The following is an 8,816-nucleotide window of genomic DNA, read 5'->3' as shown; positions in this document are numbered from 1 at the left end:
CACTTACTATCTGTGTGACCTTGGGCAAGTCACTTAACCCTGCTTGCCTCAGTTTCCTCATCTGTACAAACTGGAGGAGGAAATGGCAAACCATTCCAGTATCTTTGCCAAGAAAACCCCAAATTGGGCAAGGGGCGGGATTCTAGGAAGATGGCAGAATAGGTCAGAAAATTCCGAGCTCTCCAGATTTCCTCCTCATGCAAGACAAAAATATCACCTTAGAGTAAGTATAGAGGGGCAAAAATAAAAAGAGTTGGGGCGGAGCAGTGGTCCACCTGGGACAACTGGAGAAGACCCAAGGTAAGACCCCAGGGACAGCGGTTCAGCCTCAGTGAAGTGCAACAGGCTATCTCCACTAAAACAAAAACCGATGAGCCTCGGGGGCAGCTTGGTTAGGAGGTAGCCTCAGCCTCAGCCTTAGGAATTCTTACCTCACAGTGTGGGGGCTCAGACATCTGAGCAGGGGAAGATTGAAGGACCTGCTGCTGAGGGTAGCCAGATCCAGCTGTACTGCGAGATGTAGTCCTTCATGGCAGCTGAAAGCAAGAAGAAACTAGCACACGCCTGGTGAGTACAGAAACAGTGGTGCAGAATGAACTAAAGGTTACAGCCACTAGAGGGTCTTCAGGGAGCAAGAGTTTCAGCATGGTGTGGCTGGGGGCTCTACCTGTGGTTTGGAGGGGGCAAGGAAGGCTGAGGTTGGACCCTGGACAAAGCTCAGAAAGTAACAGTGAGGAGGACTTGAGGACAGAGGTACCATCTCCCACACCCTGGGACTGGAAGTGATTATAATATTAAGCTACTAAAAATAAAATAAATAAAAATAAGTAAGAAAAGAAGAAAGAACCCAAACATAGACAGCTACTATGGGTTCATATTCAGAGGAGGATACTGAAGCAAAAAAAAAGCCTCTCCTGCCCCAAAGAGTAAAGTCAAATGGTCACGTGCCCAAAAAAAGTTCTTGGAAGAACTTAAAAAGGACTTCAAAAATCAAATAAGAGAGACTGAGGAAAAAGTAGGAAAAAAATAAGCCAATCCAAGAAAACCAAGAAAATGATGAAAAGAAAGTAAATCAACTGGAAAAAAAAGGTCCAGAATCTTAAGGAAGAAAACAATTCCTTGAAAACTAGAATTGGGCAAGGGGAAGTGAATGACATTATAAGATACCAAGAAATAATAAAACAAGATCAAAAGAATGAAAAAATAGAAGAGACTATGAAACACTGTATAAGAAAAATAACTTATCAGGAGAACAGATCAAGAAGAGAAAATATAAGAACTATCGGATTACCTGAAAGCTATAATAAAAAAGAAAATCTTGATACAATATTACAATAAATAATAAAAGAAAATTGTCTTGAAGTTTTAGAACAAGAAAGAAGAAATAGAAACAGAAGAAATAGAAAAAAAATCCACTGATCCACTGAAAGAGACCCCAAGATGAAAACCTATAAGAATATCACAGCCAAATTTCAAAAGCCTTGGGTTAAGGAGAAAATATTATGAGCAACAAGAAAAAACAATTCAATTCAAATACCGTGGAGCCATAATTATCCACATAAGATCTAGCAATTGCTAAATTAAAAGACTTTAGGTCTTGGAACACTATATATCAAAGAACAAAAGAACTGGGATTGCAGCCGAAAATAACTTACCCAGAAAAGTTAAGTATAATCTTGAGAGATAAAAAATACAGATTCAATGAACTGACCGACTTTCAGGTTTTTGTTGCAAAAAGACCAGAACTTAATGGAAAATTTGACATATAAGACCTAGGAGAAATATAAGGTAAACATTAAAAACCAATTATGAGGAATTCAATAAGGTCAAACTATTTACTTTTTATATGCAGAAATGTTTATCAGTATTCTTAAGGCTGTCATTAGTACTTGGGTCATTCGAAAGAAAGTTTGGGGTTCAACTGAATATGATGGGGTCATCCTAAAAAGCAAAATTGTGTAGGAAAAAGTAAAGAGTGATTATGAGGTGTGAGAGGAAGAACTGATCTGGAGGAAACAGGTCGGAGTGGAGGGCTGCAGTGCTGGAACCCTATTCTCATCAGATCTGGGTTAAAGAGGGAACAAGTCACTAATGTAAATATGTATGTATATATATATATATACATATATACACATACAGATTTGTGTCTAGTGGTAGCTATCTCAAAGTCGGGGGGGGGGAAGAAAAAAAAGAAAGTTACGTGATAACTGTTGTATATTTGAAAGGAATAGAAAGTTGTACACAATGGATTTGCAATTTCAGGCGCAATTCTCTGTTTTTGTATTCCACTTTGTTATACAAATGCTTGTTTTATTTCTTAATTGCAAAATAAAATAAATAAATTTTAAAAAAGAAAAGATAACCCCAAATGGGGTCATAAAGAGTTGGATATAACTGAAAAACAACTAAACAACAACAAAACTCTTCCATCCATCCATTGGAAAAAAAGGGAAAGACAAAAGCCTTGCAACAAATACTCATAGTTAGCCCTGCTAGTATCTCCATACAACCGCCAGGCTGATCATCTGGAAGCACAGGTCTAACTAACTCCTGAAAAACTTCAGTGGCTTCCTATTTATTGCCCTTTAGGCGATAATCAGCCATGCAGACACATGGTATCTGAAAGGACTAACTTTGATAGATTTGGCTCTTCTCATCAATGCAAGGTTCAAAAACAGCTCCAAAAGACTCATGATGGAAAAAACTATGCACATCCAGGGAAAGAATTATGGAGTCTGAATGCAGATTGAGGCAAACTATTTGCTTTCTTTTTTTTTTTCTTTCCTTCTATTTTGGTTTCACTTCTTCTTTCTCATGGTTTATTCCATTGGTTCTAATTCTTCTTTACAACTTGACTATTATGTAAAAAAGTTTAATGCGAAGGTATATGTAAAATCTCTGTCGGATTACATGCCGTCTTGGGGAGGAGGGGGGAGGAGAGGGAGGGAGAGAAAATTTGGAACTCAAAAACTTGTGGAACTGAGTGTTGTAAACTAAAAATAAAAAATAAATTAAAAAAAACTTTCTTAATCTGGCACCTACCTTCTTCTCCAGACTGATCACCCATTGCCACGCCTCCCTCCCCACACCGGGCACAAATGACTTACCTACTGTTCCCCATATAGGACATCTACTGCCTCCAGCTTTTCCCCTATGCCTGCAATACTTTCTCTTATCACCACCTCTGCTTTTTAGAAGCTAGTTCCCTTCAAGGCTCTGCTCAATGCCACTTCAAGAAGTCTTTCCTGATTTCCCCAGTTTTTAATGCCCCCTCTTCATCAAATCACTGCCTACTTATTGTGTATGCATGTACGTATATATGTACATATATTTATCCAAGACATATATTGTACCTATTTATCTGTGAACATGTTGAATTCTTGTAATACAGTGGTTCTCAAACTTTTTAGTTACAGGAATCCTTTACATTCTTGAAAAAAAAAATTGAGCCCTCGATTGAGAGCTTTTTTTAAAAAATGGGTTAGATCTATCAATATTTACTATATTAGAAATTAAAACATCTTAATATTATTATGAAAATAGTTTTGACTTCATAGACCCCCTGAAAGTGGGGTCCTTGGACAACACTTTAAGAGTCACTGCCTTGTAGAATATAAATTGCTTGAGGGCAGGGACCCTCAATTTTGTATTTGTATTCCCAACCAAGCACAGTGCCTACCTAGCACATAGTAGTTACCTTAAATCCTTGTTGATTGATTGACAATTTCAATTCCATAACAATTAAAAAGTTTTATAAAATAAAATGAACAAGAATAAATAAATAGAGAAACTGTTGAGTGAGCAAAAAAACCCACCAACAACAAACCCAACAACACAGGATTAACATAATCAGATCTATGCTTTAATTAATGTCAATCAAAGGGCACTGGATTTGGAATCTGAAGACCTCAGTTGGAGTCCTACTTCTATTTACTATCTGGAGGCCTCGGGCAGGACATTTAACCTCAGTTTCCTCAACTATAAAATAAAGTGATGGCTCTCAGTTCTCTTTCGATTCTAAATCTATTGTTTCCGGTCCTATGATCTCTGATTAAAGTCTGATATTCCAAATATATAGGGAATTGTGACCACAATGATGAGAAGCAGTGTGATAGAGTGGATACAGAGCCAGCCTCAGAATCACGAAGTCCTGTGTTCAAATTCTACCTTTGGTACATATTGACTGTGTGACCCAAGCAACTCTTTAAAAGTTGAACAGCTGTTGCTGATGTGCATGGGTAGCAGAGGATTCCTCACGGGGAGTTCCTTTTACCAATGATATCATGTTGTTGTCCTTGACATTGTTCATTCATTTCAGTCACGTCCAACTCTACATGACCCCATGTGGGGTTTTCTTGGCAGAGATACTGGACTGGTTTGCCATTTCCTTCTTCAGCTCATTTTACAGATGAGGAAACTGAGGCAAACAGGGTTAAGTGACCTGAAAAGTAAAATGAAAATGAAATGAAAAGAATCCTCAAAGTAAGTCAGATTCTAGGCAGTCCTAATGACCAAGACTGGTCTCAGAGAACAGGTAATGAAATGCACCTCTCAGCTCTTATGGGGGAGGGTAGTCAGGGAATATTGCATACAGGAACAGACAACCATCAATGTGGGGGTAGTTTTAACTTAATTGCTTTTCTTTGTTTTGTGCGGAAGGAGGTGTACTATTTGAAAATGACTGTTGTAAAAACAAAAGCCATAAACACACATTATTTTTTATAAAGTAATGAAATGAATTACACCCAAATTGTTTTCTGGAAGGATTAAAAAAGTCAATAATGGTAGCTCACATTTATGTGATGCTTTAGAATTCACCAAAGGCTTTCCTCACAACCACCCTGTGAGGTAAGCCAGTGCTACTGCCCCCATTTTATAGATCGAGAAACTGAGGCTCAGAGAGAATTGCTTGGACCATGGTCACACAGCTAATGAATGTCAGAGCCAGGGTTTGAACCTCCTGCCTCCAAATCCAGGTTTTTCCACTATACTAAGTTACTTTGTTATTTTAAAGTACCAGTAGAATTAATTTAGATTCACAGGAGAGAAAATATTCCTATTCTTCATACATATCTATCAATGACTTATTACTGCAGAGAGCAAAATAGATGCACTCTGCAGTTCTACTGCAGCCATGTAGTCATGAGTGTGATTATTCCTTCCACTGGCACAGATCACCCCCATTTTCTCTCATTGCATATAATTTTTGTCCATGTCATTCTACTTAAAGAATCTACCCCATTGCTCTGGAAGCCTTCCTTTAGGTCTTTAGACATTCCTGAATGCCCCAGGAACATTCAGGCTATCGTCCTTCTAGTATCCTGTGCTCTTGCTCTGTGACTAGCTCACCTCCTTTCCCACTTCCTTGACAATGTCTTTTACACTATTTCTTGTATGTGATTCATTGTTGGTGATGTTTATAGCTTATTTCCAAAATTTCTTAAAACAATCAAGACTTTTAGCTACAAGATACGTAAACAAACTGGTTGATCCACCTCCCAACCTCTAAACACAACCACCATGACATCTGTTTCCTTATTTTACTGACAAATCTGAGACAAAGTCAAAGGCTTTGCCAAAGAAATGTTAGGTGATATCTATTACTTTTGCTTGATTTATTAGTTGGAGGAGGAAACTGAGAGTAGTAATTTGTTACATATACATGAACACTGAGTAATGTTTATGTTAACATACAGCCAGAATGTTTCCCATTGATTAACTGTTCCCTGCAAGACGTAATGATTGACAGTAGGCACAGATTTCTATGCTCTATTCCCACTCTGGGAGAAATCACCTAAGTCATCAAACGCTCCATCTTCTTGATAAGCTGCGAGACATGACAGCCAAGGACAACCCTGGCTTGGAATACAAACTCATTTTAAAAGTCTCATAGAGAATAATGGTGAAAGACTATGAACATTTGATTTGATAAAAACAGAAACCTGAGACCAAACTTTAGTCCCTCTGTATTGGCTCAGGACACTTCCCACCCTTATCAGAGGTAGCCACCATGTAGAGGAAATGGCAGAGCTTCTTGGTCCAAGAGACAACAGTAATTAGGAGGAATGGTAGAGATGCAAGAGGGCCTGAGTCCCTGGCTCCAACTATAGAAAGACAGTGACAGAGGGACAATTCATTGTGTGTGCACCCACCTACCAAGACCAAGAAGAGGCTGGGAGGGCAGTGGAGGGGCCTCTTAGCTATATAGGCCCAGAATGGTCAGAGCTATTTGACTAGACTTCTGGCTAGAGAAGGGGGGATTTCCTGGATGGTATCAAGTTTCTGGAAAGTTACAATGCAACCTTCTGGAAAGAAAAAGGAGAGTTTCTAAGTAATGTCAGACTTTTAGGGAAAAGAAGATCATGCATATGACCTCCTGAGCTGGAGGAACAGTAGAAAAACTGAGCCATGATGTGAAAGGAGTAAAAAAAAAAAAACCCAAACCCAAAAAACTGGATTTGCCCTCCACTCATCTTCCTGAGTTCAAATTCAGCCTCAGACACCTACTAGTCATGTGCTTCTGGGCACTTAACCTTGTTTGCCTCAGTTTCTTCATCTGTAAAATGAGCTGGAGAAGGAAATGGCAAACCACTGCAGTATCTTTGCCAAGAAAACCCCAAATGGGGCCATGAAGATTTTGACATGACTAAAAAACAACTGAACACATATTCAAACTTATCTCTGTGTCTACTTTGTTGGATACAACTGGTGCTTTATGGTTTTCTCCCATATTTTATTTCTTTGTGGGTTTTTATGGAGCAGATTGCTTTTTCCTATTTGCCTTTTTGTTCAGCATCCTTGTCAGCATCCTTTCCACATGAGAAGCAGTAAGTGTCAGAGCTGGGATTTAAATTTTATTTCCTCTAACTTCAGGACTAGTGACAATAATCTCTGTATTGTTCTTTGCCCATGACACTGCATCTCCAACTACAGGCATTTTCACCAGCTGTCATCTATACAGGACACCTCTCCGTTCTCATGGTTATCTCCTGGCTTACCTTGCTTCCTTCAAGTCTCAATTAAAGTCTCTCTTTCGACAAGAAGCCTTTCCTGGTCCTCCTTAATCATAGTGCCTTCCCTTCTGATATTATCTTCAAATGTTTCTGTATATATCTTGTTTGTACATAGTTGTTTGCATACAATTTGCTATTAGATCAGGGTAAATTCCTAACAGAACCTTCTAGTTTTGCCAGATAAGGAACCTTCCCTAGTGGTTCACAGAATTAATTAGATATTTATTAGGCACCTGCCATAAGTAAGAGAATTTTTAGATACCCTGTAAGATAAAAATAATTGTAAGTCATGGCCCCCATAAGTAACATACAGCTTGTTGGGGCGGAGCCAAGATGGCAGCTGGAAAGCAGGAACCTGCCTAAAGCTCTCCCCCAGGACCCTCCAAACACCTATAAAAAATGGCTCTGAACAAATCCTTGAGATGCAGAACCCACAAAATAGCAGAGGGAAGCAGGGCTCCAGCCCAGGACAGCCTGGATGGTCACTGGGTAAGGTCCTTTGCATGGACCTGGGAGTGGAGCAGAGCCCAGCGTGGGCCACGCCTGGACCAACCAGACCTGGGAGCCAGGCAGAACAGGCCCTAGAACACTGAATCAGTGAGCTGTGACAGTTACCAGACTTCCCAACCCACAAACACCAAAGACAACAAAGAAGGTTAGTGGAAAAAAACTGTGGGGGAGAGAGTGAAAGGAGTTCGCAGTTCAGCCACCACCTTGGGGGCAGCAGAGGGGGTACAGCTACAGAACTACAGCTGCAGTTGCTTCTGGCCCCAGGCCCACCTGGTGGGAGGAATTAAGTAGCAGATCAGAGCAGGAGTGCAGAGCCTGTTTAAGATCTGAGTCAGGGTCCAGGTTGGTGGTTCTTGGGGGAGGAGGAGCACTGGTGTGGCAGAACTTGCTTTGTAGAAAAAAGCTCTGAAAACAACAGCGCAGCCCCTTAAGCTTGGGACAAAGTACTCACTACTCTACAAGCAGTCATACCCCAACGAAAAGCTCAAGGGTCAAGTAGTTGGCTGGGAACATGAACAGGCAGCAAAAAAGATCTCAGATTCAGACTCAGACTTTGCAATCTTTCTTTGGTGACAAAGAAGACCAAAATATACAGCCAGAAGAAGTCAATAAAGGCAAAGAGCCTACATCAAAAGCCTCCAAGAAAAACATGAACTGGTCTCAGGCCATGGAAGAGCTCAAAAAGGATTTGGAAAAGCAAGTTAGAGAAGTAGAGGAAAAATTGGGAAGAGAAAGGAGAGTGATGCAAGAAAACCATGAAAAACAAGTCAATGACTTGCTAAAAGAGATCTGAAACAATACTGAAGAAAATAACACCTTAAAAAATAGACTAACTCAAATGGCAAAAGAGCTCCAAAAAGCCAATGAGGAGAAGAATGCCTTGAAAGGCAGAATTAGCCAAATGGAAAAGGAGGTCCAAAAGACCACTGAAGAAATTACTACCTTAAAAATTAGACTGGAGCAAGTAGAAGCTAGTGACTTTATGAGAAATCAAGATATTATAAAACAGAACCAAAGGAATGAAAAAATGGAAAACAATGTGAAATATCTCATTGGAAAAACCACTGACCTGGAAAATAGATTCAGGAGAGATAATTGAAAAATTATTGGACTACCTGAAAGCCATGATCAAAAAAAGAGCCTAGATATCATCTTTCAAGAAATTATCAAGGAAAACTGCCCTGATATTCTAGAGCCAGAGGGTAAAATAGAAATGGAAAGAATCTACTAATCGCCTTCTGAAAAAGATCCCTAAAAGAAGACTCCTAGGAACATTGTTGCCAAATTTCAGAG

The sequence above is a fragment of the Trichosurus vulpecula genome, chromosome 1 (assembly GCF_011100635.1).
Source record: "Trichosurus vulpecula isolate mTriVul1 chromosome 1, mTriVul1.pri, whole genome shotgun sequence".
NCBI lineage: Eukaryota > Metazoa > Chordata > Mammalia > Diprotodontia > Phalangeridae > Trichosurus > Trichosurus vulpecula.
This window is presented reverse-complemented; position numbering follows the sequence as displayed.